The sequence below is a fragment of the Aethalodelphis obliquidens genome, unplaced genomic scaffold (genome assembly GCF_003676395.1).
Source record: "Aethalodelphis obliquidens isolate GAN/ISIS:26980383/991018 unplaced genomic scaffold, ASM367639v1 scaffold23, whole genome shotgun sequence".
In the NCBI taxonomy this organism is placed as follows: domain Eukaryota; kingdom Metazoa; phylum Chordata; class Mammalia; order Artiodactyla; family Delphinidae; genus Aethalodelphis; species Aethalodelphis obliquidens.
The window spans coordinates 13,669,524-13,691,967 of record NW_020837967.1 but is presented as its reverse complement, the minus strand read 5'-3'; the positions used below and the strand labels follow the sequence as shown (position 1 = coordinate 13,691,967).

The 22,444-nt window shown below is 40.9% G+C and overlaps 1 protein-coding gene and 1 pseudogene across 2 annotated transcripts in view; both read left to right on the top strand.

Annotated features, from left to right (window-relative positions):
* DNAJC1 (DnaJ heat shock protein family (Hsp40) member C1) overlaps positions 1-22,444 on the top strand; it is a 204,700-nt gene that overhangs the window by 145,228 nt on the left and 37,028 nt on the right. The gene's annotated exons all lie outside the window — the stretch shown is intronic.
* LOC113628332 (non-histone chromosomal protein HMG-14 pseudogene) lies at positions 1,099-2,699 on the top strand (annotated as a pseudogene).

Here is a 22,444-nt window from a genome sequence, read left to right as displayed (position 1 = left end):
GAAGATACAAAAGCATAAGATAAAGAATAAATCCAAATATTTCAGTAATCACAATACATGAAAGTAGTATTCTCAAATTGAAAAACTAATACAAAATGTGGCCACGTGTTATTAGAGAAACATCTAAAACACAGTGTCACTGAAAGATGGCAAGTAAAGAGAAAGAAAAATTCAGAACTCTGACCCTTATAATCTTTATGCATCTAACAACATAACCTAAATTTACATGGCAAAAAAATGCACAAATACCACACCTTCAAGGACCAGATAACCTCTGTCTTATATAGGTATTCTAATATTTGTAGAGGAAAATCTCCCCAAGTTCTTTTATGAGGCTAATGTAAATCTTAATTTCAAAATTAAATATGTATTATGAAAAGGAAGAGATCACTGTTACATATGAACGTAGATACGAAAATTTCCTAAAAATGTTAGATATTGAGTTTTAAAAAGTCATTTTCTAATACCTGAGGTTTGCTTTAAAAGTTTCTGCTCTGTTAAATGAGTATGATAGTAATACCAACTTGGAAACATGTAATATAGGCAATCCGCCGGGGCTAGCCCAGCCTAGATCAGCCATCTCTGAGTGTCCCACAGACTCATGTGATAAATAAATGCCTGTTGTTTTATATACTGAGATTTTCAGTTGTTTGTTTTGTAATAACAAGCTAATACATCTGGCAAAGTTAAAATTTAGATGTTGCCTGGCTTCCCTGGTGGCACAGTGGATGAGAGTCTGCCTGCTGATAAAGGGGACACGGGTTCGTGCCCCGGTCCGGGAAGATCCCACATGCCGCGGAGCGGCTGGGCCCGTGAGCCATGGCCCCTGAGCCTGCGCGTCCGGAGCCTGTGCTCCGCAACGGGAGAGGCCACAGCAGTGAGAGGCCTGCGTACTGCAAAAAAAAAAAAAAAAATTTAGATGTTGCCAACTATGTGGAGGAAACATGGGAAATTTCCATTGCTTTTTAAAAAATATTTATTTTATTTGCTTCTTGGCTGCGTTGGGTCTTAATTGCGGCACATTGGATCTTCATTGAGGCATTCGGGATCTTTTGTTGTGGCGCACGGTCTCTTCATTTTGGCGCTGGGGTTTCTCTCTAGTTGTGGCGTGCGGGTTTTCTCTCTCTAGTTGTGGTGCGCAGGCTCCAGGGCGCGTGGGATCTGTAGTTTGTGGCATATGGGTTCTCTAGTTGTTGGGCGCGAGCTCAGTAGTTGTGGCGCGTGGGCTTAGTTGCCCGTCAGCATGTGGGATCTTAGTTCCCTGACCGGGGATTGAACCCGTGTCCCCTGCGTTGGAAGGTGGATTCTCTACCACTGGACCACCAGGGAAGTCCCAAATCTCCATTGCTTTTGATGGGAAAGTGAATTAATACAATTACTTTGGAGAAAAGTTTAGTGATACCTAATTGCAAATTTGAAGATACCCACATCCTACTGTCAGGAATCAGTAAACACACAAGTAGGTAAAGAGTCATTTAAAGGATATTCATTGGCGGGAGGAGCAGCAGCGGCCAGGCAGCCCAGCTTCGCGAAGGCTCTTGGCGTGCCGCGGCCCATAGGTACCCGGCAGGCGCCAGCCCCGCCGCCACGATGCCCAAGAGGAAGGTCAGCTCCAAGGAGGGGGCAGCGAAGGAGGAGCCCAAGAGGAGATGGGTGAGGTTGTCAGCTACACCGACTCCTGCAAAAGTGGAAACGAAGCCAAAAAAGGCGGCAGGAAAGGATAAATCTTCAGACAAAAAAGTGCAGATAAAAGGGAAAAGGGGAGCAAAGGGAAAACAGGCTGAAGTGGCCAACCAAGAGACTAAAGAAGACTTACCTGCAGAAAATGGAGAAACTAAAAACCAGGAGCGCCCAGCCTCTGATGAAGCAGGAGAGAAAGAAGCCAAGTCTGATTAATACCACGCACCTGGTCCTATCAGTGGTCCCTGTCTCCCTTCTTGTACAATCCAGAGGAATATTTTTGTCAACTATTTTGTAAATGCAAGTTTTTTAGTAGTTCTAGAAACATTTTTAAAAAGGAGGGAATCCCACCTCATCCCATTTTTTAAGTGTAAATGCTTTTTTTTAAGAGGTGATATCACTTGCTGGTTGTTTATTTTTTGGTACAACCAGAAAATAGTGGGATATTGAATATGGGAGGCTTTGATTGTCTTGGGTGTGAGCTTAACATTCCACAGATGGTGGGGTAGCTTTTATATCCTATAATACAAAGCATAGTCAGTTGTGCATTTAATGTCTTAAACACTTTAAATTACTACTCTTCCCACGTTGTTTTTGGTAGAATTGTTTCCTAAAGCAAACCACTCACCCCTTGATCTTGGCTCTCCTGGGCAGAATTTTGTGCACTCTGTTAACATCTTTGGTCGTGGTAGTCCAGTTCTTCTAGTAACTGTTAATGCGCTGTGAACGATTGACAATTTGAGTATGTAGTGTATATGATATTAAATTGCGAATTAGTGGCACTTACGATGTAACAGCATATCAATATTTGAAGATATTGGTACTTGATATCCTGTGAAGGAAAATTTGCCTCCAAATTTTAAGCTGGAAAGTCACTGGAATAACTGTTCAGAAAAGAATCACAACTACATGATTTTTTAGATTTTTGGTACGTATGTTGAGAATTGTGTACAAATTGAAATGTCTGTGTACTGATCCTCAAAGCAACCAATAAAATCTCAATTATGAAAGAAAAAAAAGATATTCATTGCAGCATTCTAATAGTGAAAACTTGGAAACAACCTAAATGTCCATCAACAAGGGGAATGAATAGATAAATGAATTACCCATTATAGTAATTTAATGTATAGTGAATAGTGCCCTCCCAAAAAGGGCACTATTCATGTCTACCCAGAACTTCAGGATATGATCTTATTCAGGAATCGGGTCTTAGTTAATATGAGGTCGTACTGGATTAAGACAGGCCCTGAATCCAGTAACTGCTGTCCTTATAAAAGGTGAAGATACACAGAAACACACAGGAGAGATTGGAGTGATCCAGGTACGAGCCAAGGAACACAGAGATTACTGGCAACCACCAGAAGCTGGAGAGAGGTTGGAACGGATTCTCCCACAGAGCCTCCAGAAAGAACCAACCTTACCAACACCTTGACTTTGGACTGCTAGCCTCCTGAACTATGAGGGAATGAATGTTTAAGCCACCCAGTTTGTAGTGTAATGTTTTATGGCAGCCCTAGGAACGAATACTACATAGCAGTTTAAACAAATGAACTAGAACTGTATGTATCAATATGGGTAAATCTTGAAAACTTAGTGTCAAATGGGAAAAAGCATATCTCATTACAATTTATGTAAACCCAAGGCAGACGGTGGGGGAGGGAGGAGACTGTGACCTCCAGTAAGCAAGTGGTACTGACTGGACAAAGTGGCTTTGAGCTTCATTTTAAAGATGAATGAAGTACACTGAAAACTACAAATCATTGGTGAAAGAATCTAAAGAAAAATAAATTGAGAGGCATCTTGTGTTCATGGATTGGAAGACTTGCTACTGTTAGACGTGAATACTACTCAAAGCAATCTACAGGTTCAGTGCATCCCCATCAGAATGGAATCTCAAGGGACTCCAAATAGCCAAAACAATCTCGAAAATAAGAACTAAATTGGAGGACTCATATTTCCTGATTTCAAAACTTACTACAAAACTATAGTAATCAAAACAGTGTGGGACTGCCATAAAGACAGACATATATATCAATGGAATAGAATAGAGTAAAAAAATATCCCTCGCATATATGTCAAATGATTTTCAACAAGAGTGCCAGGACTGTCCAATGGAGAAAGGACAGTCTTTCCACAAATGGTGTTGGGAAAACTGGATCTCCATACTGAAAAGAATGAAGTTGGACCCTTGTTTTACACTGTTTAGAAAAACCAACTCAAAATGGATCAAAGACATAAATGCAAGAGCTAAAACTGTGAAACTCTTAGAAGAAAACATGGGGGAAGCTTCATGGTATTGAATTTGGCAAGATTTCTTGGCTGTGACACCGAAAGCACAACAACAAAAGAAAATATAGATAAATTGGACTTATCAAAATTAGAAACTTCTGTATATCAAAGGACACTGTCAAGAGTGAAGATGGAACAGAATGGGAGAAAATATTTGCAAATCATATATCTGATAAGAGATTAATACACAGAATATATAAAGGACTCCTAAAACTCAGCAACAACAAAAAACAGCCCAACTCAAAGATGGGCAGAGGAGATATACTGATGGCCACTAAGCATGTGAAACGATGCTCAACATCATTAATCATTAGGGAAATGCAAATCAAAATCACAGTGAGATACCACTCACACCCTGTAAGCATGGCCGTATGAAAAAGAGGGGAAAAGGAAAATAACAAATGTTGGCAAGGATATGGAGAAAATGAAATCCTCATAAATTACTGGAAAGTATGTAAAATGGTTCAGCTGCTGTGCAAAACAGGTTGGTGGGTCCTCAAAAAGTTAAGCATAGAGTTACGGTATGATCCAGCCCTTCCATTCATAGGTATATACTCAAGGGAGTTGAAAACAAGAGCTCAAATAAATACACGCACATGCATGTTCATAGCAGCACCATTCACAATAGCCAAAAGGTGGAAACAGCCCAAATGTCCATCAATTAATGGATAAACAAATGTGGTCTAAAGGTACAATGGAATATTACTCAGCCATAAAAAGGACTGACACATGTCACAATGTGGATGAACACTGAAACATTATAAGTAAATAAGCCAGAAACTAAAGGTCACATATTGTATGATTCCATTTATATAAAATATCCAAAGTAAGCAAATCCACAGAGACATAACGTATGTTATGTATATTTTACCACAATAGAAACCACGAGTAAGGGCAGGTTTGTGACACTCCTGGGAGCTGGGTGGGAAGCGGAAGCTGGAGGGGAGCAGCATGGTGGCCCAGGCTGGTAGGAAGCAGACAGCAGACTTCCCTCACCCTCACCTCCCTCTGGAGGGCTGTTTGGAAATTCAGTAACCCACGGCTAACATTTATTAAATATTATTGGCCTTAATATATGTCCTTAACTTACAGCCTCACTTCAAATGATGGTAACTTTATCTGATTTACCATCGTGTGGTGCCAGATCTTTCCCGAAAGATTTGAAATAATCTCTTACTCAGGTAGTGTTACGGACCTATAATGTCTGTGGAACTGGAACACTTAGCTGCACCGAGCAGTGAGAAGAAAGCCTCCGAAGCCCTTGTCCAGCTGTTGCTCCTCCCATTCTCTTCTCCCCTAGCCTAGTTTTTGGTGTAAGGCTGTACCAACGGCTCTTAGTATTACTGTCTTTTGAACGGAAGCTTGACTCTTCCCTCCCTTAGCAAAGCGAGTCTAGTCTGCTTGGTTACGTGCAAGAACTGTTGAGTGCCAAATTCCAGCCACTGTCAAAATGGCCGGAATCTTTATTTCCGACATTCACTCAGCTAGTCAGTCAGCCATTCATTCAACATAATTATTATAAGCCTGCTATGTGTCAGGCACAGTGGTAGGTATGCTCAGGTAATCAAGGAGTTTTCCATACCTTTTCATTTGCTGGTACATTTATTATGTCTAATTTTTATTCTCAAGTATGGAAACACATGAAGGAAGGACAGAGTACTTGATGTATTATTATTGTTCAAACTAAAAATACTATTGACTGGTATTGTCTATATGTAAGTGGAAAGCATATCAGAAGCCATAAATTTTTAAGATTGAATAAGGAATGAAGAAAATATGACAGTTGAATAGCTTTCTCTTGAGAGTAAGGAAAATACACATCAGTGAGAGAAAAATCACAACTGTTAAGAAAAAATGGGAAAAGAATCTAAAAAGAATATATATGTACATACGTGCATATATATGTATGTGTATATATATAACTGAATCACTGTGCTCTGTACCTGAAACTAACACAACATTGTAGATCAATGATACTTCAATAAAAAATTCTAATTAAAACTACCCCATCTAAAAGTGGACTTAAATATATGGTGGCACACGTATGGGTATGAAGGTATCATTTATGACTTGATCCTGGTGTGAGATTGGTTTTTATACTTTTCACATCCATTTCCCTTATCCTGGGAACCACCTTACAGACATATACCACTGGTCATAAGGAAATCTGGATAAAACACGAAAATTTAAAGCCTTCACAAAGAAGCAGCTCTTCAGTGCACACTTCATCTAAGTTCTTATTTTCACTTAAAAAGCTCTAATAGGTTTGTTTGTGGTTTTCTAGATGTCAGTTCAAGTCTCCTTGAATTTGCAGAGATGAGTAAAGACCTAAATAACACATATTTTTAAAACTTACTATGATTTTATAAACTATTCCTATTTTTCCTAGCTGTATTCTTGTCTGTATCCCTCTTCTGCAAATTACGTAGGCCTTCCCTTGTTAGTGGTTAATACTCGAGACTATCCTATGGTATTCTTTCAGTCAATTTAACAAGTGTTTTCTGAGTACTTAGTATGTGTCTAGTGTCAACCAAAAAATAATGCAGGAGGCTGCAAATAAGAAAAGTGTTTATTTGGGGTCTTAAGGATCACAAATCAAGAGACACAGATTCTGGTAACTCTGAAAGAATGTTCCGAGGAAAAGAGTCAGGGGCTTATTAAAACAAAAAGCCAGAGGGTGTTGAAAGTTGCCTGGTGAGAATTATGATTGACTCTGACCTGAGTCAGACAGTATTTGTCCTTAAGAGATCACAAGTTTGTTTTTATTTATTTTTTTATATTATTTTATTTTTTTGGCTGCGTTGTTGGGTCTTCATTGCTGCGCCCGGGCTTTCTCTAGTTGCGGCAAGCAGGGGCTCCTCTTACTTGCAGTGCATGGGCTTGTCATTGCGGTGGCTTCTCTTGTTGCAGAGCATGGGCTCTAGGAGTGTGAGCTTCAGTAGTTGTGGCACGAGGGCTCAGTAGTTGTGGTGCATGGGCTTAGTTGCTCTGCAGCATGTGGGATCTTCCTGGACCAGGGATCGAACCCGGGTCCCCTGCATTGACAGGCAGATTCTTAACCACTGCACCACCAGGGAAGTCCCGGGATCACAAGTTGTTTTAGGGTAGGGGTCTGATAAGTAGATAGACTGTCACAAGTTATTTTAGGGTAAGTGTCCTATAAGTCTCTTGAGTTTCTGGCAGGTGTTCCGGATGACTTCATCAGGTCCAAAGGTCAGATTCCATCCAGGCTGAGACTTGCATAAGTCATACTTCCTTAATGGCCTCCCAGCTCCATTTGAGCTATCTGAGCCATACTGACTCTCTTTTTATTTTCCTTTCGCACTAGGACTTTGCTATCAGATGACATAAAACTGGAAAGGAAATTGTGACATTTATACTAATTAAAAGAATTTGCAAGTATTGTCCTGACTGTGATGCTGTCTAAAATTATGATCCTACCTTAATTTTGTAGAAATATTTAAAAGGTATCCCACTTTCAGCAGTTTGGCTAAATATGTTTTTATGATATTGCATGATACAATATATATGCTCACTGTCAGCGATAACTTAACACTTTTATTTGTAATTTTAAAAACTCAGAATGGATTACTGGGCTAAAATTGAGAAACCTGAGATCTTATCCCAACTCCATCGCTGATTGCCCAGTGAACCTGAAGAAGCCTTTTCGGCTTCTGTAGGCTTCAGTTTCTTCTATCTTAAAAAGAGGGTGTTGGGCTAGGTTGTCTCTGTGACCCCTTGTAATTCTAAAATATTATTAAATATTACAGCATATAGATAAACCATTGAAATGAGGCTGTTTTAAGGGAATGTAACTACTAAAAGTGTTACCCTTTAAGAAAGCTAGTTAGATTCCAGTGTATATACATGATTCCAGTTACTAAACTAAGAATCAGGTGTCATTCTGTTGAATAATATGACCTTTGACAAATACTGGATGCATTATAGTTGAACAACATGGAAAGAGTACTACAAATTTCCAGCTTCCCCCGTACTATTTACCAATACATCCTTTTATCATACGTCCTGATTTTTTAAAAATCCCTTCGGTTTCTTTTGTTTCAGTTATTTTTTCTCAAATAGGATAATGCAGAAAAATTTCTGCCTGTGGACAGAACAGTTGGTCCTTGAGGTCACATTTAATGTTAATAGCTATAAATCTATAAATTAAAATGTCCCTTAAGACATGAAAATGTCTCTGGTGGAATTCTAACTTTACTAAGCAAGAGATCTACATTTTGAGTATCACCAATCCTAGAGAAATACGTAATTATTGTCATTTTCCACTCATGTATGCGTTATCCACTTCTAATAATACATATAGAATTTATTGTCCTACCTCCAAAGGGGCCTGGTATGCTTCGCCTCTATTTTTCCTTTGGGTTTTTCAACTTTTTCCCAAAATACTCACTCAGTAATTATTCACTGACTTAATAATGTGCTCCAGGCATTGAGAATATATGCAGGAAAGGCATAGTCCCTAAGCCTTAGGAGATTATAATCCATACAAAGAAACAGTTATATAAAGAGGCCATCACAATATAATGCAATAATTTTTATAAAAGTGTATATAGTTATGGAGGAAGCATAGCAGAGGGAGTACTTCAGTGTCTTGGGAGTTAGAAAGGCTTCACAGAGGAAACTTATTCTTAATGTAGGAGTAGTTATTAGATAGAAAATGCAGAATAGTGTATTCTAAGCATAGGGAAAATATTCAAAAAGGCACAGTGATATGAAACATCCTCCATGTTCAGCCAGTAGTTTCAGATGTCTGAAGCATTAGGATAGGAGGCAGAGATTAAGATGAAATAAAAGTGGAGAGGTAGGCAGGGGCCAGATACCCAGTCTTTAAATGCCTTGCATAGGAACTTGGATTTCTTCCTAAAGGAAATGAGAAAAATTGGTGGATTTTTAACAGTGGATCAAATCTGGGATGTCAAGGAGCTTACTGCCTATGTTGTCTTCCAGGAGTTTTATGGTTTCAGGTCTTACATTCAAGTCTTTAATCTGTTTTGGGTTAAGTTTTATGTATGGTGTAAGATAGTGGTCCAGTTTCATTCTTTTGCGTATGCCTGTACAGTTTTCTCAGCACCATTTATTGAAGAGACTGTCCTTTCCCCATTGTATATTCTTGGCTCCTTTGTCATAAATCAATTGACCGTATATGAATGAGTTTATTTCTGTGATCTCTATTCTCTTCCATTGATCATATAATCTGACTTTATGCCAGTATCATACTGTTTGGTGGTGGTGGGGTGGCCATTTGTTTTTTATTTTTCATACAATTTTTCATTCGTTTTTTCCGTTTACGGTTACTACACAATATTGGCTGGGTTCCTTACGTTGTGCAGTACCTCCTCGAGCCTGTCTTGCCCCCAGGAGTGTGTGCCTCCCTCTCCCCCACCCTTTTATTGCAGCCCGCCCACTCCCCCACTGGTAACCACTAGTTTATTCTCCATATCTGCGAGTCTGCTTCTTTTTTGTTTTATTCACTAGTTTGGTGTGTCTTTTAGATTCCACATATAAGTGATATCATATAGTATTTGTCTTTGACTTAGTTCATTTAGCATAATATCCTTCAAATCCATCCGTGTTGCTGCAAATGGCAAAATTTCATTCTTTTTTTTATAGCTGAGTAGTATTTCATGGTATAGATAATACCACATCTTTATTCATCTGTTGACGGGCACTTAGTTTGTTTCCATATCTTGGCAATTGTAAATAATGCTGCTCTGAACATTGAGGTGCATGTAGCTTTCGAATTAGTGTTTTTGTCTTTTTCAGATGTGTACCCAGGAGTGGAATTGCTGGGTCATATGGTAGTTCTATTTTTAATTTTTTGAAAACCCCCCATACTGCTTTCCACAGTGGCTGCATCAGTTTACATTCCCACCAGCACTGTATGTGGGTTCCCTTTTCTCCACACACTCACCAACATTTGTTATTTGTGTTCTTTTTGATGATAGCCATTCTGACAGGTGTTAGGTGATATCTCATTGTGGTTTTCATTTGCATTTCCCTGATGATTAGTTATGTTGATCATCTTTTCATATGCCTCTTGGCCTGCATATGAAAAATCTGCATTTCCTCTGGAAAAATGTCTGTTCAGTTCTTCTGCCCCATTTTTTAATCGGGTTGTTTTTTTGTTTGTTTTTGGTTTTGTTTTTGCGGTACACGGGCCTCTCACTGCTGTGGCCTCTCCCGTTGCGGAGCACAGGCTCCGGACGTGCAGGCTCAGCGGCCATGGCTCACGAGCTCAGCCGCTCCGCAGCATGTGGGATCCTCCCGGACCGGGGCACGAACCCATGTCCCCTGCATCGGCAGGCAGACTCTTAACCACTGTGCCACCAGGGAAGCCCTTGGGTTGTTTTCTTGATGTTGAGTTTTATGAGCTATTTATATGTATTGGATATTAATCTCTTATCAGTAATATCATTTGCAAATATTTTCTCCCATTCAGTAGGTTGTCTCATACTATACTGTTTTGATTACTGTAGGTGTGTAATATAATTTGAAATCAGGGAGCAGTTTTGTACTTTGCTCCAGTTTTGTACTTCTTTCTCAAGATTGCTTTGGCTATTGGGGGTCCTTTGTGGTTCCACTCTAATTTTAGGATTGTTTTTCTATTTCTGTGAAAAATACCATTGAACTGTATTGAATCTGTAGATTGCTTTGGGTAGTATGGACATTTTAACATATTCTTCCAATCCATGAGCACAGACTGTCTCTCCATTTTTTTGTGTCTTCTTCAGTTTCTTTCATTAATGTCTTACGGTTTTCAGTATACAGATCTTTCACCTCCTTGGTTAAATTTATTCCTAGGTATTTTATTTTTTTGTAAATGGGATTGTTTTCTTAATTTCTTTTTGTGAGAGTTCATTACTAGTGCATAAAAACACAACAGGGCTTCCCTGGTGGCACAGTGGTTGAGAGTCTGCCTGCCGATGCAGGGGACACGGGTTCGTGCCCCTGTCCGGGAAGATCCCACATGCCGCAGAGCGGCTGGGCCCGTGAGCCATGGCCGCTGAGCCTGCTCGTCCGGAGTCTGTGCTCCGCAACGGGAGAGGCTGCAACAGTGAGAGGCCCGCGTACTGCAAAAAAAAAAACAAAAACCACACAACAGATTGTTTTGATTGATTTTGTTTCCTGAAACTTTACTGAATTTACTAGTGCTAACAGTCTTTTGGTGGAGGCTTTAGGGTTTTCTATATATTATATCATATATCATCTGCAAAAAGTGACAGTTTTACATGTTTGCATGCATTTTCCAGTTTGCATGCATTTTATTTCTTGTCTACTTGCTTTGGCTAGGACTTTCCATACTATGTTGAATAAAAGTGGTAAGACTTGGCATCCCTGTCTTGTTCTTGATCTTAAAGAAAAAGCTTTCAGCTTTCCACCATTGAGTATAATGTTAACTATGGGCTTGTCATATATGACCTTTATTATGTTGAAGTACATTCCCTCTGTACTCACTTTCTTGCGAGTTTTTATCATAAATGGATATTTATGGATTCTGTCAAATTCCGTTTCTGCATCTACTGAGATGATTATATGATTTTTATCCTTCATTTTGTTAATGTTGTTAACAAACCAATGTTGTTAATGTTGGTGTATCACATTGATTTGCACATGTTGAACCATTGTTGCATCCCTGGAATAAATTCCACGTGACCGTGGTGTATGATACTTTTACTGTATTAATGAATTTGGTTTGCTAATATTTTCTTGAGGATTTTAAAATGCATCTGTGTTCACCTGGGATTTTGGCCTGTAATTTTCTCTCCTTATGGCTTCCTTGTCTGGTTTTGGTATCAGGGTAATGCTGGCCTTGTAAAATGAGTTTGAAAGTGTTCTCTATTTTTTGGAAGAGTTAGAGAAGGATTGGTATTACAGTTGACCCTTGAACAACATGGGGATTAGGGGCACCAACCCTTCACACAGTGAAAAATTTGCATGTAACTTTATAGTCAGGCCTCCGTATCCCCAGTTCCACATCTGTGGATTCAACCAACTGTGTTTCGTGTAGTACTATAGTACATATTTATTGAAAAAAATCTGCATGTAAGTGGACCCATGCAGTTCAAACGCATGTTGTACAAGGGTCAACTATAATTCTTTATAGTTTTGGAGGACATGCATTAGCCCATCAATACACTGACTACAAGAGACTGACTTCAGATATAAGGACACACATAAACTGAAAGTGAAGGGATGGGAAAAGATTCTCTATACAAATGGAAACCAAAAGAAAGCTGGGGTAACTATACTTATATCAGACAAAGTAAACTTTAAAACAAAGATTATCATAAGAGACAGAGAAGGAGTATTACATAATGATAAAGGGGTCAGTCCAACAAGAGGATATAATTTTAATTATGTCAGTGGTAAATCAATACTTTTTTTCCCTAAAGATTTAATTTTATTTTATTTTTGGCTGCGTTGGGTCTTCGTTGCTGCTCACGGGCTTTCTCTAGTTGCGGCGAGTGGGGGCTACTCTTTGTTGTGGTGCGCAGGCTTCTCTTTGTGGTGGCTTCTCTTGTTGCGGAGCACGGGCTCTGTAGTTGTGGCTCGCGGGCTGTAGAGCGCACGCTCAGTAGTTGTGGCGCACGGGCTTAGTTGCTCCGTGGCATGTGGGATCCTCCCAGACCAGAGATTGAACCCATGTCCCCTGCATTGGCAGGCAGATTCTTAACCGCTGTGCCACCAGGGAAGTCCCCAATACATTTTTTAAGCTTGAATTTCAAAGCGTGACTGACAAGCTGGTGGGCTAATGCATGTCCTCCAAAACTAAAAAAAACTAATTTGTACTGCTTTTTCATGAGGTCTTAAATCAAAGCCAGTGTCATGTTCTAAAGTTTTTCTGTTAACATTATGTTAATCTTAAATATGATATAACTTTATCCTAGGTAGTCTAACAGTATATATATCTAACTTTGGTTTTCTACGCTTTACTATTCATTTTTCTCAAAAAAAAGTTTTAGGCAGTAAATAGTAATGTAATTCTTTATAAAGCTTTTCCTACTTTTCAACATTGAAAAAAAAACAATAGAGAACAAGTAATAATGACGGCACAAAGATTTTCTAACATAAATTTACCAATGCTCATTTTCAAAGAGTCTTTCTTTTGAATAATATAGTAAATGCACACTCACACATATCTTTTATATAATCTTAGTAAATAATATAGTAAATGTTGGGTCTTAATCATTTATAATTTTATCCAGAATACTTTTTTTTTTTCTTTAAGAACTTTGAATCTTTGGCTTCTTGTATTGACTTTCTAGGTGGCCTTAAGAAAATTATTACATCTTTTTGCCAATTCCCTAACCTTATAGGTGATGATAGTGTTATTATTTCAGGAAGAGTAAGACAGGATATAAGTTTTGTAGAGCATTAGAAAGGTGTAGCTAAAAAAGACAACAAAGACCCCAGGTCCTGATTTAGGTCCTTTTGCAGACTATATAGCATTATTCCACAAGCAGGGATAAAGATTTAAATAGATGGAATATTTATTTGTAATTTAAAATAATTTTCATTCCCCCCCAAAAAAGAAAGTTGTGATGTGCTACATCTTTAAAAAAAATTAGCAGCACAACACTACAATTTTCTTACCTTATAATGGAAATTATATGGCATCCAATAGATAAATAGATCAATGTAACATTAAAAGAGCCCTGAAGTAGACACATACGGACAGTCAGTTGATCTTTTTTAAGAATTTAAAATGTTTATATTTGCCTTTAGTGATTACATTCCTTTTCTTCTTGACTTCTCTTTGTTTCTCTTCTTTGTCTTTTTTTTTTTTTAATTTTTATTAGAGTGTGGTTGCTTTACACTGTTGTGTTTGCCTGCACTGCACAACATAATGAATCAGCCATACACATACAGATATCCCCTCCCTTTTGGACTTCCCTCCCATTTAGGTCACCACAGTGCATTAGGTAGAGTTCCCTGTGCTATACAGTATGTTCCCATCAGTTGTCTACATAGTATCGATAATGTATAGTGGCAATCCCCGTCTCCCAATCCCTCCCACCACCCCTTTCCCCCTTGGTATCCATACATTTGTTCTCTACAGTCTATCAACTGATTTTTGACAGTGATATCAAGGCAATTCAGAAGGAGAAAGAATGTAGTCTTTTCAACAAATGGTATTGGAGCAGCTGTGAAATAGGAAATGAACCTTGACCCCTACCTTACCCTTGAGATTGGTAAAGCCTTTAGAGACAGGGCACTCAAGTCACTAACCATAAAAGAAAACACTGATAAATTGGACTTCATGAAAATTAAAAACTTCTGTCATTCAAGAGGTACCATTAAGAAAATGAAAAGGTACATACTGTCAACAACTGTGAAGGGTCTACAATTTCACACTATTTGCAGACTAACAAGTTAGCCTGCCACAGTTTCATGAATGGTGATAGAAGAATAAGACTCCTGGTCAGAGATAAAGGACAGTTTATTACAGCAACAGCAGTAGTCAGAATATCAGCATTTTTAAGCCAGTTCCCCAAGCCTCTGGTATAGCAGGATGCTTTAGCAAGCTTCCGCCCTGGCCCACAGGAGGAATCTGTGGCAGTGGGGTCACCAGTAACAACCCTGGCCAGAAAGTTGAGGCTGATCTGAGTGTCTTCCACCACCATGGTAGGTAGTGTAATTGGTCAATTCAAATAGTCAGGAACAAATTTCATACCACCTTTTAAAATTAGATGATTCCCATCGTAGGGATACCTTCCTCAATGAGCACATGAACTACAAGTCAGTTATCCCTCATTTCGGAGGGATCTTCTCAGTCATCTGAGGGCTACATAACCTGCTGGTGGTGTTTCCTTAAACACTTGAATGTCTCTTATGACTACTCCCAGGGCGCAAGTCATTGTATTTTCAGGAATAAAGGAAAAAAAAGATGGCTTGCTTCTGCACCAAAGTGTAGTCCTGAGGTGCAGGCACATGATGACCCTGTAAAGAAAGTTTATTTACAATTATTAGGGCAGTGGTAGTATATTACATATGAGACTTTTATGAGTCAGGGGGAGGAACAAGTCGACCCTGCTTCCTACACACCTCTCAGCTGGGCCAGTTCACTTTTAATAATGGAGTCTAGTCCTTGTTTTGTTGAGCAACTACCTGAAGTCGTCAGCCCAACCTGTCATGTTGGTCAGTGCCACCAGTCACATTTTTCTTCCCCACAGAATGATTGAGTGTGATGGCCATGGGGATGAGGATAGAGATGACACCCAAAGGTGCTGATGTACGTTTAGCATGGGATATACAGGATCTGGGCCATCTGCTATTTTTAATGTCATTGTCAGAAATATTTAAGGCAATAATAATCAAATTGTGGTACAGCCAGCTAAATTTAGGGCACTTGGAACAGTTTGAGAGAGTAGCACCAGGGTGTTTTCCTTCATGAGGAAGGTTCCAGGGCCTATTCTGAAAGACAAAATTATTAACACTCCTCCCTTCCCCATATCTCTCAGGATCTAAGCTGTTCCCTTTCCAGATTTTGAGATTGTTGTTCTCCCTCCATTGCCACAAAATTGGGGTATCTCATTCCAGAAGCTGTAGCTTCACCTTTTTTTCCCCCATTCACCCCTGACCTTGTACCAAGATCTTTTCCCCGGAAGGGTCAAGTACGAGAGGAAAAAGTCATTTTTATACATCTTATAGAGTTCCATTAGATCCCCCCACTTTGCACTGTATTGGTGACAAGTCTATTCACCTAAGTGATCATGACCTAGGACCATGTGACTCTAACAAGAGAATCCAGGTAGCTGAACCAGAATCGAGGTTGAAACGCCTATTCCCCCTTTTGGCTGGACTGCCACCCAGAAGGTATACCAGCCAGACTGGGCTGGGATTGTCATAAGGGAAAGAAGCATCATGCCAGAATCAGGTGGGAATCCCAAATTTTCTAAATACGTCTCTATAACCCGCATCTCCTTTCATCCTAATCATTACTCATTACCCAGGAAGTAGCTAAGAAGATAAGATTCCTTTCTAGAGAAAGTGACATTTAGTGACCAAACTGCTTTATTATAAGGTGTAAAGACCTGGAGGAGGTGAGGGAGATAGAGTCAAACATTTTTGAATCAATTTTTGAGTTTCATCCGATACGGTAACTCTTGAGTGGCTGTTGAGTGGCTTTTGCAATAAAAGGTGTAACTGCGGACAGACCGTGAATGGTCTGGAAAGCTGAAAAAATGGCAAAGACCACCTTCGAGAGCCATAATGACGTGGCTGATCGGATGGGAATGGCAGCTCAGTAACCTGGAAAAGTGTCGGTGGTGGGGAAGCGCCCCGCCTCCCGCCCCCAGCTCCACTCTCTCTACACAGCGACATCTGTTTTGTTTTTTCATAGCTGCTAACTGAGGTTGGATACCGTCAGGTTTCTCATTAGCCCAGCCATCAGTGAACAAGGCCCAGGCATTTAATGGAACCTTTGTGAATTGAGGGCCCCACTGAGCCAGCAGCTTTGCTTCAGATGGTGGAATAGAGTAAAAGTTTCTCCCAAAGGGAAAGCTGCCACTTTTTCATGTAGAGACCAGATGCCAGTGGGCCGAGGCCAGCTGTGTTCTTGAACTTACCGTTTCCATTTAACAAGCAAGGCTTGTTAGGCCCCCTCAACTTATGAGTCATTGAATCTGCATTGACTCACCCCAAAATGGGAATATCAGACTGGAGAGTCACAAGGCTTCCTTAAACCAGGCATTCCTTTTGAAAATAGTTCAACAGCAAGCTAGTAGTTGCTTTTCAAAAAGGGTGCACCTCAGAATTCCCTGGTGGCCCAGTGTTTAGGACTCTGCGCTTCCACTGCAGGGGGCACGGGTTTGATCCCTGGTCAGGGAACTGAAACCCCACATGCTGTGCAATGAGGCCCCCAGAAAAGGGGGTGGTGTGCCTACCTGATAGCTGTGTCAGGGAGGCAGCAAGTCCAAAACCCAAGAGATGCCTCCAGGTCAAGGCTGTTTTCCTTTGTCATAGGCTCCAGGTCACAGGGTTATTAGTCATAGAGACTTACCTCCCAAAAGAGTCATGAAGATGTGGGACTTCAAAAGCAGACAGCATGTCAGCAGCTTGCTGGACAGGTGCAAATGCAGCCTGCTGGTCTGAGTCCCTTCAAAGTACTGTGATAAGTAGTTTAGTCCGTATAAAGTACCAGGTAGAGTGCTGAAATGAGACACATACTATCTCCAGTACTCAGAGATTTGGATACGGTGCTTCTAATTCTGAGCTGCACAAACCAAGTGCAACTCCACTGTTTTGGGCGACCCGTGATCACACCACGTGTGACCAGGTGGTGAGGTCCTCATGGCGGATACCATCTATTTCAGCTTTGAGAACTCTCTGACTCAGTACCGTAGCCACAGGGCTTTCTAGCTGAGGTCATGGGGTTGCCACTGGCTGGCTCAGGCTTGCACAGTGGTGACCTTCTTTGCCGAGTCCATCTTGATCCAGAGCAGTTGCTCTCCCATCACTAACATCTCTTAATTCTCACTCAGTTTCTACATAAGGGCTAGGGGAGTTTTCCAGGGTGGTAGGCTGACCACAAAAATTTACCTAAGTTTCTCTGGGTTAATTTCTCATTCTCTAGTTGGTCACTTATATCAGCATTCTAAATCCAATCTGAGGTAATAAGAACCTGAATACTAAGCAAGGCCTCATTCTTGGTTTCCTACAAGAGTTTATCTGTCTCTGGGAGACCTCCTGAAAGGATAAAAGCAGCCATGACCTACTTCCAAAACCTCTGAGACCTTTTACTGTCATTTCCAAATAGACTTGAGGTGGACAAGACAGACTGTAGGAAAGACAGCCCAGCTGATACCATTTGTCCTTAAGACCATTACACACCCCGCCCCCTCAACTCCCAAGTAAACCAGACATTGTTCTAATGACTGGCCTGATTTATGCCCATGAATTTCTCTCCTTTCATGGTCATTATAGATATGTGTCTCTGTAATTGTCTGAAAGAGAGCAGAACCTTTTGCCTGAAAGGGAACAGTACTGAAATGAATCTCTTGGTTGTTACTGTGGGACACACCTGAGGCTGATTAACAGGATGGTAAGGAAGTGCCCCAGCCCAGAAGAGATTTAGCAGCAGTGAGGACACCTGTTTCCTGGTGTTCAGCCTGCAGCCACCTCCGCAGTTCACCCTCAGTAATAGGCAGCGAAAGGAAGGGCCATTTGCTTCCATAACTGACTGTATGATTTGGTCAACGTGTTTACTGCAGATTCCCAAGGCCTTCCCTCAAGTCTCTGCAAGGCTCTCATCCTTCCTCTTTCAGAAAGTCGTGTCTCAGTCAGAATCCTATCCTTGTCACCCAAACTGTAAGGCATTGGAGATTCTACCCCACTTGCAAGTACATAAGTTAGCCTGCCACAGTTTCATGGATGCTGGTAGCAGACATGAGACTCGTCGATCAGAGGTAAAGGACAGTTTGTCACTCACAGCAATAGCAGTAGCTAGAGTATCAGCATTTTTTCTGCTGGTTCCCTGAGCTCAGTTCCCCCAGAGCAATGCAGAGGGACAGATGACCCCCTCTGCAGCCAATGGGTTGTGGTGCAGAAGAGGAATCCTGAGCTTAAGGAACCCAAATCTTTTATAACAGGCAATAAGCATGGCTGTCCTTTTCTCCAGAGGGAGGCAATTATCTTCACTACACCAGACAGTAAGAATGCTTGCCCCTTGATCCTGAGGGAGACACTGTCTCTTCCTATCACTGCCTGTCTATTGGGCTGCTTGAATGCCCTCACAACTGGGCAGTTGGCCTTCAGAGCCAAGTGATCCCAAAGACAGCAAGGCAGAAGCTGCAGTGTCTTTTATAAACTAGCCTTGGAAGTCACACACTGCCATTTCTACAATATCTTGTTAGTTACACAGGTCAGCTCTAGGCACTGTGGACGGGGACTGAACAAGGAGGTAGACATCACTGAGGACCATCTTGGAGGCCTGTAACCACAGTAATTACATAAGCTATTAGCATTGTAGTTAGCTAGATAAAGAGTATATGGGAATTAGGTAAGTCTTCAGAAGTTGAAGAATTTTAAATGAAAATGTAAGTTACAGACTGGAAGAAAATATTCACAAAACATATATCTGACAAAGATCTTGTGTCCACAAAATATAAAGAATTCTTACAACTGACTGATAAAAAGACAACCCAGTTAACAAATGAACACATACTTCACAAAAGTAGATATTCAGTTGGTCTTTAAACACATGTAAAGATACTCAAGATCATTTGTTATCTGGGAAATGCAAATCGTCACCACAATAAGATACATTTCATTCCCACCAGAACAGTCAAAATAACTGGAGACTTCCCTGGAGGCCCAGTGGTTAAGACTCTGTCCTTCCAATGCAGGGGGCACCGGTTCGATCCCTGGTTGGGGAACTAAGATCCCGCATGCTGCATGGCATGGCCAAAAAGTAAAATTAAATAAAATTAAATTAATAACTAAATTCCTGATTATTCTTTTAAAATAAATAAATAAATAAAATAACTGGTGATATCGAGTGTGGGTGAGGATCTGGAGCAACAAGAACCCTCAGTTATCGCTGGTTAGAGTGCAAAGCAATACTTGGGAAAAATACTTACCTAGTTTCTTGTAAAGTGACATGTATACTTTCTCTATGACCTAGCGATTCCACCAGTAGGTATTTATCCAAGAGAAATTAAGACACATGACCACTAAGAGAGTTATACACAAATATCCATAGCGTCTGTATTCATAATACATTGTAACCCAGAGCCGGCAGCTACCCAGGTGTTTATCAGTAGGAGAATAGATGAACAAATTGTGATACAAATCTTGTTTTCTGATATGTGCTGTGAATATTTGCTCCTGGTTTGTGGCTTTCTTTTTCATTTTTTAAGCAGTTTCTTTAAAAGACCAAAAATTTAATTTTAGCAGTCCAAATACTTACAGTTTTAACATTTTAAAGTAATTAGCTGTACACAACTGGTATTCTAACTCAGAGAGAAGGTTGCCAAAACCTCTACAGTGAAGGAGTCTCTGGGGGGCACTAACAGGAGTGTCTGTTATTTTGCAGTTGGGACAGATTCTAGAGCCCTTTGTTAGAGGGGGCCCCATTCAAAGTGAGCTAATTTGCAAGTAACAGCATAAATGGGCTTGTGTACAAGTTGTAAATGAGAAATATGTTTCCTTCGGAACACAAAAAAAAGCCTAAAAGACGTTGTGGGTGCTGAGAGTCAACAGCTGTTTCTTGACAGTGTCACAGAGAGAGCAGCCTTCAGTTTCCCCAATAATTTTCAGGAATCTCATCGAGGTGGCAGGGGGGCCTTACCCTGTGTGTGAGGCAGTGGCCCATCCTCTTTTTGTGAGCACCTTGTATTATTTGTATGTCCCAAACGAGTGTGTCAAAGAGGAAATCATCAGGGTAATGTCATACCTGTGTCCCCAGAGAAAGAAGGATGTAGTTAAGGTCTTGCCCTCAGAGACTGCGTGCAATGACAGGGCTGTGAGCTACCCGCCCTGGGAGCTGGGTAAAGTATGTCCTAGCCCTTTGGAGGGGAAGGCAAACTTCAGTCAAGAGGCTGTTGAAATAGGCACCGAACAAAAGATATGCAGCAAATTCTATAATAGAAAAATATTTACCATTCGCTGATTGGATGAATTTGGTCAATTCAGTAGTACTGGCTACAGGGACCTTAACGCGGCCCACAGCAATCCAGGCTCATGGGTAATCCACTGTGAGGCACATTCATTCTTCCCAAGTTTAAGAGCAGGGTGAACTGGGCTCTTAAATGGCAGAGCAGTGGGGATACTCACCACTTCTCTAAATACATCCTGTCTAAAGGGTTTCAACCATGAAAGACTTTGTTTTAATTTACACTGGGCCACATTAACTATTTTAATGGGGGAAGAAGAGGTTCATGGGGTTCCATTTTATCAAGATAATTTGTGACAAATATTTATTACTCGTTGAGTCAGAGAGTCCATGAGCACTGGCACATTTTAGGACAATGGGTACTGTGATCACGAGAAATTTAGGCAAGACAGTAGTTCCTGTGGTTAAGGTAAGGCATACCTGTTTGTCCTCTTTATCACCTTTAGTGACTGCCCGATGATTATAGGGGGTACCTTATTTAAATTTAGTGGGATGCCCAGTGTAACTGTAATTTGAGCCCCGTTACTGATTAAGGCCATGAAGGTTATCCAACTGCTGTGTTTCAGCAAACGTTAAACTAATTCAGAACTAGTGTTATAGAGGTACAAAAGCCAATCTGCCCTTTTAATCTTTTTGTTGTAGAAATTCTTTTAGTAAAATTTCAGTTACCAATTGGGCCAAATTACAGACTTCCATTTCGGTTTTTGTTTGTTTCCTCCTTGTTACTGACTGAATTGTGTCCCAACTTCATATGCGGAAGTTCTAACCCTCACATGACTGTACTTGGAGATGGGGCCTTTAAGGAGGTGATTAATTAAGGTTAAGTGAGGTCATACGGGCAGAGCCCTAATCTGATAGGACTGGGGTCCTTATCAGAAGAGGAAGAGAGGCCAGGGATCTTCCCTCGCTTTGCGTGGGCACACACAGAGCAAAGGCCATGTGCAAGCCAGAAAGAGAGGTCTCATCAGAAATCAACCCTGATGACACCTTGATCTCCTACTTCTGACCTCCAGAACTGTGAAGAGATAGACTTCTGTTGTTTAAGCAACTCAGTTGCGGCAGCCCTAGCAGACCGCTGTGCTCACCCTGTAGGTTTTTTTTGTTTTGGTTTGGGGTTTTTTGGTGGTGGTAGTTACTGGGTATCCTTCAGGGAGGTCTTCTCTGCACTGCTCATATTTACAAATTTCTTCCTCCAGAAAGCCTCCAATCAGTATTGTCAGGGTTAGCGTCCTTTGCCGTGACAGCAGGTGAATTTACAACTTGGCTGTGCCACAGGGATGCCAGGGGTGTTCTTCTCTGTAACCCTGAGGATCAAGGTCTTTTTTTTGCAACAGAGACATAAGCAGCAGAAGCAAACGTATCTTATAGGGTCCTAGTGAGCCATCTGCCTTTAGGAGCATGAATCTCAGTAATTCAACTGCTCTTCCAATAGGGACTGCCGTTCCTCCATGCAGGTGACTACCCAGTGGGCCTACCCGAGCTCTCCCCCTGAGCCCTCTTCAGAACAGGGCCAGCACCACCTGCTTGAGACACACAAGCAGTATCTCACAAGTTAAGAGTCTTTCTCCTGAGTCCGTCAACCAAGACACACAACTCAGTCTAAGACACAGATGAGCCTGGACTGAGACACACAACCCAAGGCTACTTAAAGGAGCTCCTTGATCCCATACTCTTCTCTGTGAACACCAATCACTGACGCTTCCAACTTAGGTGGGTTAAATCTATGACAGAGGCTTGGTAGGACTCAGCAAATGCAGCACCAGGCAGCAGATCCAGTCAGCAAACCAAAGCAAGAGAAGATAACCCCGGGTGGTGGTCGCCCCCCTCTAGACATCCTGC